This window comes from Globicephala melas, chromosome 4 (genome assembly GCF_963455315.2).
Source record: "Globicephala melas chromosome 4, mGloMel1.2, whole genome shotgun sequence".
Taxonomy (NCBI): domain Eukaryota; kingdom Metazoa; phylum Chordata; class Mammalia; order Artiodactyla; family Delphinidae; genus Globicephala; species Globicephala melas.
In genome coordinates, this window is record NC_083317.1 from 92085019 (window position 1) to 92098992 (window position 13974).

General features: G+C 40.6%; 1 pseudogene; it reads left to right on the top strand.

Annotated features, from left to right (window-relative positions):
* The first annotated feature begins 12705 nt into the window (after positions 1 to 12705).
* On the top strand, positions 12706 to 13080 carry LOC115857551 (anaphase-promoting complex subunit 15 pseudogene; annotated as a pseudogene).
* The last annotated feature ends 894 nt before the right edge of the window (positions 13081 to 13974 follow it).

The following is a 13974-nucleotide window of genomic DNA, read 5'->3' on the forward strand; positions in this document are numbered from 1 at the left end:
TATTGATTTGAGTCTTCTCTCTTTTTTTCTTAATGAGTCTGGCTAATGGTTTATCAATTTTGTTTATCTTCTCAAAGAACCAGCTTTTAGTTTTATTGATCTTTGCTATCGTTTCCTTCATTTCTTTTTCATTTATTTCTGATCTGATTTTTATGATTTCTTTCCTTCTGCTAAGTTTGGGTTTTTTTTGTTCTTCTTTCTCTAATTGCTTTAGGTGCAAGGTTAGGTTGTTTATTCGAGATATTTCCTGTTTCTTAAGGTAGGATTGTATTGCTATAAACTTCCCTCTTAGAAGTGCTTTTGCTGCATCCCATAGGTTTTGGGTTGTCGTGTCTCCATTGTCATTTGGTTCTAGGTATTGTCTGATTTCCTCTTTGATTTCTTCAGTGATCACTTTGTTATTAAGTAGGGTATTGTTTAGCCTGCATGTGTTTGTATTTTTTACAGATCTTTTCCTGTAATTGATATCTAGTCTCATAGCATTGTGGTCGGAAAAGATACTTGATACAATTTCAATTTTCTTAAATTTACCAAGGCTTGATTTGTGACCCAAGATATGATCTATCCTGGAGAATGTTCCATGAGCACTTGAGAAAAATGTGTATTCTGTTGTTTTTGGATGGAATGTCCTATAAATATCAATTCAGTCCATCTTGTTTAATGTATCATTTAAAGCTTGTGTTTATTTATTTTCATTTTTGATGATCTGTCCATTGGTGAAAGTGGGGTGTTAAAGTCACCTACTATGATAGTGTTAATGTCGATTTCCCCGTTTATGGTTGTTAGTATTTGCGTTATGTATTGAGGTGCTCCTATGTTGGGTGCATAAATATTTACAATTGTTATATCTTCTTCTTGGATCGATCCCTTGATCATTATGTAGTGTCCTTCTTTGTCTCTTTTAATAGTTTTTATTTTAAAGTCTATTTTGTCTGATATGAGAATTGCTACTCCAGCTTTCTTTTGGTTTCCATTTGCATGAAATATCTTTTTCCATCCCCTTACTTTCAGTTTGTATGTCTCTCTAGGTCTGAAGTGGGTCTCTTGTAGACAGCAAATATATGGGTGTTGTTTTTGTATCCATTCAGCCAATCTGTGTCTTTTGGTGGGAGCATTTAGTCCATTTACATTTGAGGTAATTATCGATATGTATGTTCCTATTCCCATTTTCTAAATTGTTTTGGGTTCGTTATTATAGGTCTTTTCCTTCTCTTGTGTTTCTTATCTAGAGAAGTTCCTTTAGCATTTGTTGTAAAGCTGGTTTGGTGGTGCTGAACTCTCTCAGCTTTTGCTTGTCTGTAAAGGTTTTAATTTCTCCATCAAATCTGAATGAGATCCTTGCTGGGTAGAGTAATCTTGGTTGCAGGTTTTCTCCTTCGTCACTTTCAGTATGTCCTGCCAGTCCCTTCTGGCTTGCAGGGTTTCTGCTGAAAGATCAGCTGTTAACCTTATGGGGATTCCCTTGTGTGTTATTTGTTGTTTTTCCCTTGCTGCTTTTAATATGCTTTCTTTGTATTTAATTTTTGACAGTTTGATTAATATGTGTCTTGGCGTATTTCTCCTTGGATTTATCATGTATGGGACTCTCTGTGCTTCCTGGACTTGATTAACTATTTCCTTTCCCATATTAGGGAAGTTTTCAACTATAATCTCTTCAAATATTTTCTCAGTCCCTTTCTTTTTCTCTTCTTCTTCTGGAATGCCTACAATTCGAATGTTGGTGCGTTTAATGTTGTCCCAGAAGTCTCTGAGACTGTCCTCACTTCTTTTCATTCTTTTTTCTTTATTCTGCTCTGCAGTAGCTATTTCCACTATTTTATCTTCCAGGTCACTTATCCGTTCTTCTTCCTCAGTTATTCTGCTATTGATCCCATCTAGAGTACTTTTAATTTCATTTATTGTGTTGTTCATCGTTGCTTGTTTCATCTTTATTTCTTCTACGTCCTTGTTAAATGTTTCTTTCATTTTGTCTATTCTATTTCCAAGATTTTGGATCATCCTTAGTATCATTATTCTGAATTCTTTTTTAGGCAGACTGCCTATTTCCCCTTCATTTGTTAGGTCTGGTGGGTTTTTATCTTGCTCCTTCATCTGCTGTGTGTTTTTCTGTGTTCTCATTTTGCTTATCTTACTGTGTTTGGCGTCTCCTTTTTGCAGGCTGCAGGTTCGTAGTTCCCGTTGTTTTTGATGTCTGTCTCCAGTGGCTAAGGTTGGTTCAGTGAGTTGTGTAGGCTTCCTGGTGGTGGGGACTAGTGCCTGTGTTCTGGTGGATGAGGCTGGATCTTATCTTTCTGGTGGGCTGGTCCACGTCTGGTGGTGTGTTTTGGGGGTGTCTGTGGACTTATTATGATTTTAGGCAGCCTCTCTGCTAATGGGTGGGGTTGTGTTCCTGTCTTGCTAGTTGTTTGGCATAGGATGTCCAGCACTGTAGCTTGCTGGTCGTTGAGTGAAGCTGGGTGCTGGTGTTGAGATGGAAAGCTCTGGGTGATTTTTGCCATTTGATATTATGTGGAGCTGGGAGGTCTCTTGTGGACCAGTGTCCTGAAGTTGGCTCTCCCATCTCAGAGGCACAGCACTGACTCCTGGCTGCAGCACCAAGAGCCTTTCATCCACATGGTTCAGAATAAAAGGGAGAAAAAGTAGAAAGAAAGAATTAGTAGAAGTAGAAAGAAAGAAAGAAAGAAACGTGGGAGCGAGGGAGGGAGGGAGGAAGGAAGGAAGGAGGGAAGGAAGGAAAAAAGAAAAGAAGATAAAGTAAAATAAAATAAGATAATATATAATAAAGTTATACAAATAAAAAATAATTATTAAAAGAAAAAAAATTAAAAAACAAAACAAACAAAAAAACAGACGGATAGAACCCTAGGACAAATGGTGGAAGCAAAGCTATACAGACAAAATCTCACACAGAAACATACACACTCACAAAAAGAGGAAAAGGGTCAAAAATCATAAATCTTGCTCTCAAAGTCCACCTCCTTAATTTGGTATGTTTCGTTTCCTATTCATGTATTTCACAGATGCAGGGTACATCAAGTTGATTGTGGAGGTTTAATCCGCTGCTTCTGAGGCTGCTGGGAGAGATTTCCCTTTCTCTTCTTTGTTCTCACAGCTCCCACGGGCTCAGCTTTGGATTTGGCCCCGCCTCTGCGTGCAGGTCACCGGAGGACGTGTGTTCAGGACGGGGTTAAAGGAGCCGCTGATTCGGGAGCTCTGGCTCACTCAGGCCGGGGGGGAGGGAGGGGCACGGAGTACGTACGGGGCGGGCCTGCGGCGGCAGAGGCCGGCGTGACGTTGCAATAGCGTGAGGCGTGCCGTGCGTTCTTCTGGGGGAGTTGTCCCTGGATCCCGGGACCCTGGCAGTAGCGGGCTGCACAGGCTCCTCGGAAGGGGGTGTGGATAGTGACCTGTGCGCGCACACAGGCTTCTTGGTGGCGGCAGCAGCAGCCTCAGCGTCTCATGCCCGTCTCTGTGCTCCGCGCTTTTAGCCGCGGCTCGCGCCCATCTCTGGAGCTCCTTTAAGCAGCGCTCTTAATCCCTCTCCTCGCGCACCAGGAAACAAAGAGGCAAGAAAAAGTCTCTTGCCTCTTCGGCAGCTCCAGACTTTTCCCCGGACTCCCTCCCGGCTAGCCGTGGCGCAGTAACTCCCTGCAGGCTGTGTTCACGCCACCAACCCCAGTCCTTTCCCGGCGCTCCGAAGCCTCAACTCCCAGCCCTGCCGCCCCGGTGGGTGAACAGAAAAGCCTCTCGGACTGGTGAGTGCCGGTCGGCCCTGATCCTCTGTGCGGGAATCTCTCCGCTTTGGCCTCCGCACCCCTGTTGCTGTGCTCTCCTCCGCGGCTCTGAAGCTTTCCCCCTCCGCCACCCGCAGTCTCTGCTCGCGAAGGGGCTTCCTAGTGTGTGGGAACCTTTCCTCCTTCACAGCTCCCTCCCACTGGTGCAGGTCCCGTCCCTATCCTTTTGTCTCTGTTTATTCTTTTTAATTTTGCCCTACCCAGGTACGTGGGCGGGTTTCTTGCCTTTTGGGAGGTCTGAGGTCTTCTGCCAGCATTCAGTAGGTGTTCTGTAGGAGTTGTTCCACGTGTAGATGTATTTCTGGTGTATTTGTGGGGAGGAAGGTGATCTCCACGCCTTAGTCTTCCGCCGTCTTCCCGGAAACCCTATCGGCAGGCATATTCTTAATCACTGCACCACCAGGGAATTCCCTACATAATATTCTTAAAGGGTGGAATTTCCTCTTGAAAATTCTGGTTGTTTCTTGTTCCAGATTGGTCAGAACCATTGTTAGCAAACCAGATGTATAAATCACACTAGCTTAGGTAGTTGTTTTATTTACACATTTAAGAAAAATTGTATAATACAAAATACATTTTAAAAGGCATAAAACATAAATATATAGGTAGTTGAATTATTGTATACACCAACATTCGTGTAGCGACCTCTCAGTTCAAGTAAGAGAATGTTGTCCGCACCCCTGAACCCCTGTGTCCCCTTTCCCAATGCCAACTCTCTGTCTCCCCCTTAGAAGTAACCACAGTTCCAGCTTCTATGGTAATCACTTCTTTGTTTTATTTGATAATTTTCACACCAAAGATTGAACTCTTAAACAGTAGAATTTAGTTTTGCTTGTTTATGAAGAGAGCATATTTTTGGCTAGAAATGATTTAGCATTTGCAGAAGCCCAGGTCATCACCATTCAGTACTGATTAAGCACAGCCAACATGCTCCACTGACAACATGAGAGGCAGTGTCTTCCCCCCAAACAGCTTAGCTGTGTCTTCGTTAACAAGAAGTTAATTGATTTTCAAGCAATATTTTCTACCATTTAAACTCTTTTCCTCTTGATTCCTTCTTTTTAATCTCCCTTCTTCTTTAAAAATGTCACTGGGGCTTCCCTGGTGGCACAGTGGTTGAGAGTCCGCCTGCCGATGCAGGGGACACGGGTTCGTGCCCTGGTCCGGGAGGATCTCACTTGCCGCGGAGTGGCTAGGCCCGTGAGCCATGGCCGCTGAGCCTGCACGTCCGGAGCCTGTGCTCTGCAACGGGAGAGGCCGCAACAGTGAGAGGCCTGCGTACCGCCAAAAAAAAAAAAAAAAATGTCACTGGATGTAAAGGTTAAACATAGTTTCATAATAATGCTTTTTTTTTTTTTAAAGTCATGAGCTATTTCTATATTCATGGCTGTAGACTGTTCCAACCTTGACTTTGATTAAGCTAATCAATTGCTATTTCCCTACACAGCAGTGCGACTGGCAGAAGCTGGGAGGTATTGATTAGTTCAATCTTGCTGATGTCTGTAGACTGTTGAGCTGTTTGAAAGAAAGTTGTGGCTTGGACAACTCTCAGTACCATTCTGCCATCTCCTGTGTAGGCTAGTCTATTGATCTCGTAAAACTTATAGATGTACTTCAAATGGTTTTACTTGTACAAACCAATCTAAGAAGAGTTTAGTCCTTTAAAAAGCAGCTGCTGGGCATAGAGAGGCTAAGAGTTCAATACCTCAGAGTATTTGGGGTTAGTAGATAAAAATAAAGTTAGTTTTCTTCAGATCAAAAAAGACTAAAGGGACAAAGAGTCCAACACATTAATAAATGAGACATGACCATTTCCCCTGATCCCAGATATTAAAGTTGCTTTTCCAAAGTAAGAGTTTTATTCTTCAAGAGAGACAAGGTCATGTGGGAAAGAAAAAGATCAGAAAATGAAAGGTGATGTTACATCAGAGTAGTAATAATTAATAAGTCTTGCTGGAAACACTATGAGAAATGTTGAGAAAGTAAAAAACATAATTTTAAATGACTATTATAATCTAGAATGTTGTTTTAAAAAGAAAAAATACTTTCAAAGACAAATTTGCATGTGTTCAATCAGATATAGCTCAGTTGAAATTAGATTAAATACCAGATGTACACTAACTGATTTCAGGGCATGTGGGATTAATCTTTTTTAGTTCATCATGTGAAAAAAGATAGGTCACCCTACGGCCAATGTCTGTTCCTTATTTTGGGAACATTATATAACAACATGTTAAAAGACTTTGTGGTATGGGAAATTTAAAATATATATAAAACTAAGATAATAATGACTCCGTGTTTCCATCACCCAGCTTCAATAATGATCAACTCAGGATTAATTGTTTTCAACCTGGACACCACATAATTTCTTTAGTAAATAATATTTTAACACTCATCTCCAAAGACATGGATGTTTATTGCCATTTTCATAGTTACCATTGATGTTTTATGTTCGTAAAATCCTTTCTCTCAAATAATTACTTTCTCTTCTCTCTCATAATAGTTCTCAAACATTAGTGTGGGTGAGAATCATCAGGAAAGCATCTAGGATAGAGATCAAGAATGTGTAGTTTAAACACACATTCTGGAAATTTTGATACTGCTGATCTGTGGGACACACTTTGAGAAACATGACTTTGGAAATTCATACTAGAGTTTCAAAGTAATTCAGTGAGGTTAAAAGTAAAGTATTTCATGTGAAGTCCACTTTTAAAGTTGTTTTCTCTGTGTTCATCGTAAATATTAATATTTAGAACTCATCAATGTTCTATTTGCCATTTCCTCTTGTGATAATTTTACATTTGTTCTCTGTTTAAATGACTTTCAAGTTTCATGTAAATGAGATCTATATGCTATACTCCTAAATAAATTGAGGATTTATCCCTTCGTTTAGGAGGTATTAGTTTTAGAAAGCAGTCGTTTCTGATCCTGTCTACAATATTTGCTATGGGGATTATTAAATATTTAACTTTATACATTGCATAGCTGAAGCTTTATAAATTGCATAGCTGAAGCACTCTTCAGGAAAGATGAAATAAATTTGCGTTTCTATTAGAAAAAATAAATAGTAGTTCAATACAAAAAGGCATTTCTCTTATTGGTTAAAGCAAAATTAGAAAATCATTCTTCTGGTAGAGAAATGCTTGGGATGATCTACTTTGTCTTTCTGTCTCGGCCCATGAAGAGAGAGGCAGACAAATAAAAGATAAATGGGGAGACTTAAAAGCCAAGCTAAAAACCTTTGGCCAAAGTTCTGGGAGTAGAAGGATCATTGTGAAGAAAAGCTAATGGTTGCTCTTTTATAAGTTGTAAGTAAGCAGGGGTTCTCACTAGAAAGAGAAACAAAAGCTTTCCCTGTTCAAGAAAGTTAAATAGACTTTGCAAAACATTCTCAGCAAGCATCATTATAAAGGATTTGGATCTCTATTGGCCAAAAAGGGAAGTCTGACAAGGAGAGATATGTGGTCACCAAAAATTACAAAAGGAAAATGAAAATCATCCTGCTTTTAAGATGAAGGTAAGTGTAGAATTTGCAAGAAGATGCAAAGACCATCTCACACCAGAGCCTGTGGCTGCTTAATGTCATTCTTATACAGTTACAAGTATGTTTGAGGTCCTCCTTGGTCCCCAGTTGTACAAGTCAGCTGGAAATTATTAGTGGATGTAAAAAGCAGATGTGGCACTGAAGTTTGAAGGAAAGCAGTGCAAATGGAACTTATAATTTCCATGGAAGAGAATATTATAGGTAGAGGAATGCAGGGAACTATATTGAAATTCTATGGTGTCAAGTAGATGTACCAGGTATGTGCTAGTAGGCAGTATAGGATTAAAAATTCTCTAATGATCAATGGATGTGTTCCACTAGGTCATCAGTTTGATTTCTGAGTTGCGGATGTGTTAATGGAGCCTGAGAGCTCCTTAAATAGTACTGTCAAAAGCTGGAAGACATTTGGAACAAACATACCCTTTTTTTAGAATATATCTGCTTAAGTATTTGGTTGTAAAGTGTCATAATATGTGCAACATACAGCCAACTACTTAAGTCAAAAGAGAGAGGCATAAACAACTGTTGCAAAATGTTAACGACTGGTGAATCTCAGTGAATGTACCATTCTTTAAATGCTTCTGGGGCTTCGAAAATTTTGAAAATGAAAGTTGGAGAGTAAAAGAAACAATACAAGCATGTTTATAAATATAAAGGTAAATACCACATAAAACTAGTCAAAAGAGTTGAAATTGATTCTCTGGAGAGAAAAACCTGATAATAGTGGCTGTCTGCTGTTTTTCATTATATGACTCAATACTATTTGAGTCTTTATGAGTGCAACACTTTGACTAAAAACTAAACACTGGCTTTAAATGAAAAAAAGTCAAATAGGCAGACTAAGAGATCAGATTGCCAGATGCTTCACAGAATCAGAAAACCCATTGATAAATATGCTGGAGCAGTTTTATATACGTGTATAAGGAAAAAGAAGTATACCATCTCAATTCATTGGGATTCACTCCAGAAGAGGGTGATAGCCATATGCGGGACAAGTCAAAGATGAAATACAGGGAGTCTGCGTGTCAGGAGAGAGGACAGCATTCCCTATGGCCACTCAGTTCAGTCTTTCTTAAGAGATAATACAAGATAATTTATTCATGAAGGATTACCCGAGCTAGGCTATTTCCCAAATCAAATGAAATCATTACATGCTTTTACTGACATAGGTGACATAGGTCATCGTCTATACCTCAGCTTCATGGGCACATTGTAGGCGCCCTAGAAAATCAATTTACTAACTACTGGTTCTTGCTCAAGAGGTCAGAGATCATTTGTGGGTAGAGGAACGCAGAGAGCTACCTCACATTTTATGATTGTAATGGAGAAAGAGCTCACCATTCTGGTTGTTTATGTTTTTATTTTGTTGTTACCTCTTGAACAAAAACACCAGGTGCCCTAAGAAGAGGAGGAATCCTGATGATATACTTATCTGTGTTCCAAAAGTTGTATCAATGTGCGTTGAAATGGCCTCAGCCTTGATCTCTCAAAGGAAGTATCAGTCATAGGTGATGGCCAGGGTGGACACTGCACCATTGAGCAGCTTGGCTGGTGGGTGAGTGATAGGACTAAGTAGTTGATATGCTCCCAACATATGAATCAATGGGGACAATCATCAATTTCGACAAGAGATTTAGGCTGACATGACCAAGGTTTGGACCCTGATGCTGCTGGATAGTTCTGAATCTTGGTGCCAGTGAATCTGGGCTGCCAGTCCCCTGTCTCTGCTCTGTTACTCCATTCTTGTTCCTGGCTGAGGTGCCAGAACTGCAGAGCTTTGTGGACTTCGGATCTTGCCTCCTGTCAAAGCTGATAAATGACCTTAGTGGCTGTCTCCTTAGAGATTGTCAGAAGCTGCAGCTCAGTGCTGAGCTGCCTTGGAGGCCATGCAATCCTAACAACTTGGCTTAAAGATGGAGGAGAGATCCTGACCCACATCAGTCTTTGTGCAAATGAGAAATAAACCTTTATTATGTTAGATCATGACTAAAGATTCGGTATCATTATTGTGACAGCTAAAGATGATTATCCCCGTTAGATGCAATATGACTTGGAGAAAGAAGTGGAAGATCTCCAGTTCCACAGTGAATCACTACAAGGCATCAAAGACTTCAGAGTTACTGCGGAGATAAGGGTGCTGAGCTCTACAGTGAGAGAGCAAATTCCACATCTGTGATTAGGTCGTGGTTCCTGGCTGGCAGAATTGGGTAGGAGACTTCAGCAAACTGCCACAAGTCAGGCTCTGCAGCACATCTCAGTTGCTGCTTGGGGAGAGAAAAATCAGTCACTTAAAGAGAGAGAGAGGCTCATGAAGGATATTACTCCAGGGTATTCTGGTTGTGTGGGTCCCAGACATCTTCCTGGAGACGGGATATCAAATACCTGCCTGATCTCCAGTCCTGGATGAGAAGGGGACTATGACAGTCATTGGGCGTTTGGTCTCAGATCCATTGCCAGCCTTCTCCTGATCTGTATCACAAGGGATTAACCCTGCTGGTTTTCATTTGGTTTGGCCAATGGAGGGAATTGGCAGAAAATTGGAAAGCAAAATCAAGAAGCCAGAGTTCTGTTCTCCCTCTTGTACTCTGACTTGGGAGATGTTTAACGTAACGGTTGTGCCTTTTCTTGTGGTACCAGCTTACTGTTCAGTTTACCCCCTGGTGGTATTTTTTCGTATCAGGCATCCCTGAGTCCAGGGTTCTAGTAATTTCATATTCTTTTTTAAATCCCTGCAGCCTGAGGGGTGATAGTAGCTTTCTGCTGTTGCTAATGTTAAGGGTTCTCTCATCACCCATTTTGGTTGTGCATCTTTTCCAACACATATGTAAGTAGTTCCCTGTGTTTAAGGTCCCTTTGAACTACATGTCAGGAGCTCTGTTTTGCTAATTGGGCCAGGCTGACTCGGACTGTAGACCTTGCTGAGGTCCCAGGACCCAGAGTTGGATAAGGTACCAGAATGGAACTCTAGATATAGGGGGAAAGACAGAGGGTGATGCCATTGGATGTGTGGGGAGATTTGGAAAAGTGTCCTGGAAGAATGGGACACTGAGGGAGAAAGATGTCTTTTATGGGATACCCACATTTGAGCTGTTAGGTAAGGAGTGTGCATTTTCTGTACCCTGTTAGCCGTGTACTTGGGAAATCCTCAGAGTACCTAACTTTTCTCTTACTCACTCATTAAAAGTATCTGAATCTGAGTTTCTCTCCTAGTGAACAATCAGACTCCTGGTGTCCAGGGCAAAAACTAGACCTCAGTAATATAGAAAGTTGTCTCTGGAACATCTAAGTTGGTTTTCTTAGGTCGACTCTCTCTTCCATCCAGTTGGTTTGCCTTTTGCAGATGGTAAGGCCCTTATGCAGACTCTGACCCTCTTCTTAGGAAAGGGATAGAACTATGCCAATGCTCAAAAAACTTGGACTTAGGTTCACAAATGTAATTATTGAAGTGAAAAATAGAGACTTTAATTAAGTGCCTGTGTGTGTTTGTAAAGAACGAATGATGTCATAATATCCTTTAAAAAGCTCAAATATAGGTTCCCAGATTTTCTACTTATACGTTCACCATTCACACTGAAATGTGAGAGCAAAGAAAAGAGAGAGATGAACTTAAATGCCATGAACTTAAATTTGTTCTAAGCTTTTGGAGAGAAGGTACAAATTGCTAAGGAGGAACTTTAAAGACAAACTGAAAAACACTCTATTTCATTGTAGCATGCTTCATTTCATGGGTTTTTAAACTTAACCACAGCGATATGTACTCATGGTGGCAGAGACGTTCCACAATTGTTTGCACAATTCCACTCAGGCAAACTGGGTCAGGCAAGGAGGCATGACTGAAATGACAAATCATCCGAGTTCTCTTTCAATTCTTCCTCCTCTCTAGCTAGTCGTCTCTAACCTATTATTTAAGGCCACCTCAAACCCTGCTTCTTTTGTACAAATTTTCTTCTTTGGGAACCCTCTGCTTTTTTCTAACCTGTTTGGTTTTACCGTTGGCACCTGTAGTTAGCACATTACGCAGTAGAAAATTTTATTCCAACTTTTTTCCATTGTACCATGTAACACATTTTTTTCCTTCAGATATGACATCACTTAAATTGAAAAGAAAAACCATGGGAGCAGGCATGTTGAAAAGAGCTCAAATAATACTAAATAGTTATAGTTAAAATGGTAAGTCTTTCTATTTTTTCCTCTCCAGGACCATTTCCTTCCCAGATGTAACTGCGTCAACTCAACTTTTTCACATGTGTGCCTTCACGCTTCTGTGCCTTTGGAGTCGTTTTTTTCTCTGCCTGGAATGTGTTCTCACATTCTCTGCCCATCTTTCAAGACCCTGAAAAGCGACATGCTCTGTAGACTCTTCCTTGGTGTGCTCAGTCAGTGTTTTTTTCTCTGTACTCATTTCATTCTGCCCTGTTTTGCAACAAGCTCTTTACATATCACCTTTACTATAGTATGATATTCTTTCCTTGAGGGAAGGAGCCTATTTTATTCATCTTTGTATCTCTTACAAAATCAAACCCAGCCACTCTTACTACATACTTAGGTCAATGAACTAAATGTATATGATATAGTATATCCATTATCTGTTTTATGAGGCTTTGTCACAGCCAGACTGGCAGCATCTTTGGGACAAGGCTTGAGACTTTTTGCTTTCCTACTAAAATAAAAATGAAGTTAGTTAAAGTATTACAATCACATCTTTCTGTATGTTTTGCTTTTTTAAAGAGTTCTTTAATTTACAAAAATTCATTTGAATATCACAATATCCTATATCAGTAGGCTGCATTGGTGTAAAGAAAAAAAAATAAATGATCTTTTACATGGTCTTAGAGTCAGTCAGACCTGAGTTTGACTTCCTTCTCAGCTATCTGTAAGTTATGGGATCTTGGGATAATTCTTTAATCTCTCTAAGCCTCAGTTTTCTCATATTAAGGCTAAAAATTAGTCTTACAGAATTGTTGGGAGGAAAGAGTGACATGTGAGTATAAAGACATGTGATACATATTTGACACTGAACATAAGTGAAGACACCTCTCCCCATCACACTGCCTAGGAAGTAGAGCCTTAGACGGGCTAAAAGATTGTCCAAGGCCACATGGCTGGCAAAGGATTGCAAACAGTAACAAAACCAGGAGTGGAATCAAAGCGTATGCACATACCTGTTCCCTTGTGCTTTAACTCTGGGCTGAGACTGCACATTCCTGCAGGAAGCTGGAAATTCCTCACCTTTGCTATCATCCTGCTACCATGCAAACTCCATAACCTAAGATACCACTGCAGCCTGCTGCTTCCTGGTGTGATGATGAATCTGAGGTTCTCAGAGGTAAAGAGACTCGTCCAAGGTCAAACAGCTATTTAGGAGCCATGTCTACCTTATTGCCCTAGCTCTTGCCTCGTGTGCCTGAGACACTGTGGTTGAATCTGGATGGACCCTGGGTGGAGGAGAGAGCTGCAGCTGCGGGAACAGCAGCACTAAGCCTAGCTCCAGAGCATCACACAGAAAGACAGCAACTTGGTATCTCTTGGCAAGCCAGCCTCAGAACACTATGATAAGAAGGAGGAGGAGGGTAATTAAGACGAGGAGAGTGAAGACTCAGAGGGCAATGAGGTCATCCAGGATATGGACGAGATGAATGATTACAGTGAGTAGCCTGATGATGGAGAGTCACTGAGGTGGACCTGGAAGACAACAGACAGGATCAGGACCAGTGGATAATCGAGGTAGACAGGGCAGGGTAGCCCCAGGGAGATTCCATGCCAGCCAACGTGCTCCACACCCCATGCAGAACCAGCTGCTGGTTGTTTAGGAAAAACAAAAATGAAACACAGCAAGAAAGACTTCTGCTCACCTGTTCTACTCATGAGGAAATGTCACACTCAAGCCATCTCCGATTAAGAAAATACAGATAATAAAGTTGTAGGTAATTTATTAAATTACAGAGATTTATCTGTTTCTCATGAGTGAATATCTAGTTAACATAAATTGGTTAAAATCATACATCCAGTAATTGAAATTGTTACCCATGAAGTGGAACTAGGGAGAAATAGATACTGACCTGTAATGCATTCCACTTCATCCCAACACATTCTTTCTGCCAACTGCACTCTCTCTTCTTCCCATACTAAGATTTGTACAACTTAAGTTGGAAAAAAGTAAGAAGTGTGTTTAGTGAAAAAAAATAAACCCTTACATGCATTCAACCACGATGCTCCAGTATAAGGAGCCTGGAAACCCTTTGGATGATTGGCTATTTATGATCTCATGGAAAGTGATCAGAAGTAAAAGAAATAAGAAATGTATATGGGCTTGGAGCTCCTGTGATGTCATAGAAATGTTTGCTGGAAGGATTTTAGGAGACAAAATTCAGAGCAGTTTCTGAAATTTCTATGCTTCAGATCAGAGCTTCTCAAATTTGTGAGGTGGATGTGAATTACCTGGGGATCTTGTGAAAATGCAGAATCTGATTCAGTAAGTCCTGGGAAGTCACTAGTTTTCCCTTCTCTTACAGGCTCCCATGTGTGCTGATGTTGCTGGTCCTCAGACAGTACTTTGAGCAATAGGGCTCTAGACCATGTTGACCATTTCTGGGTTGCTGAAACACTGAGATCCCCTAAAATAATTGCTAATATTTG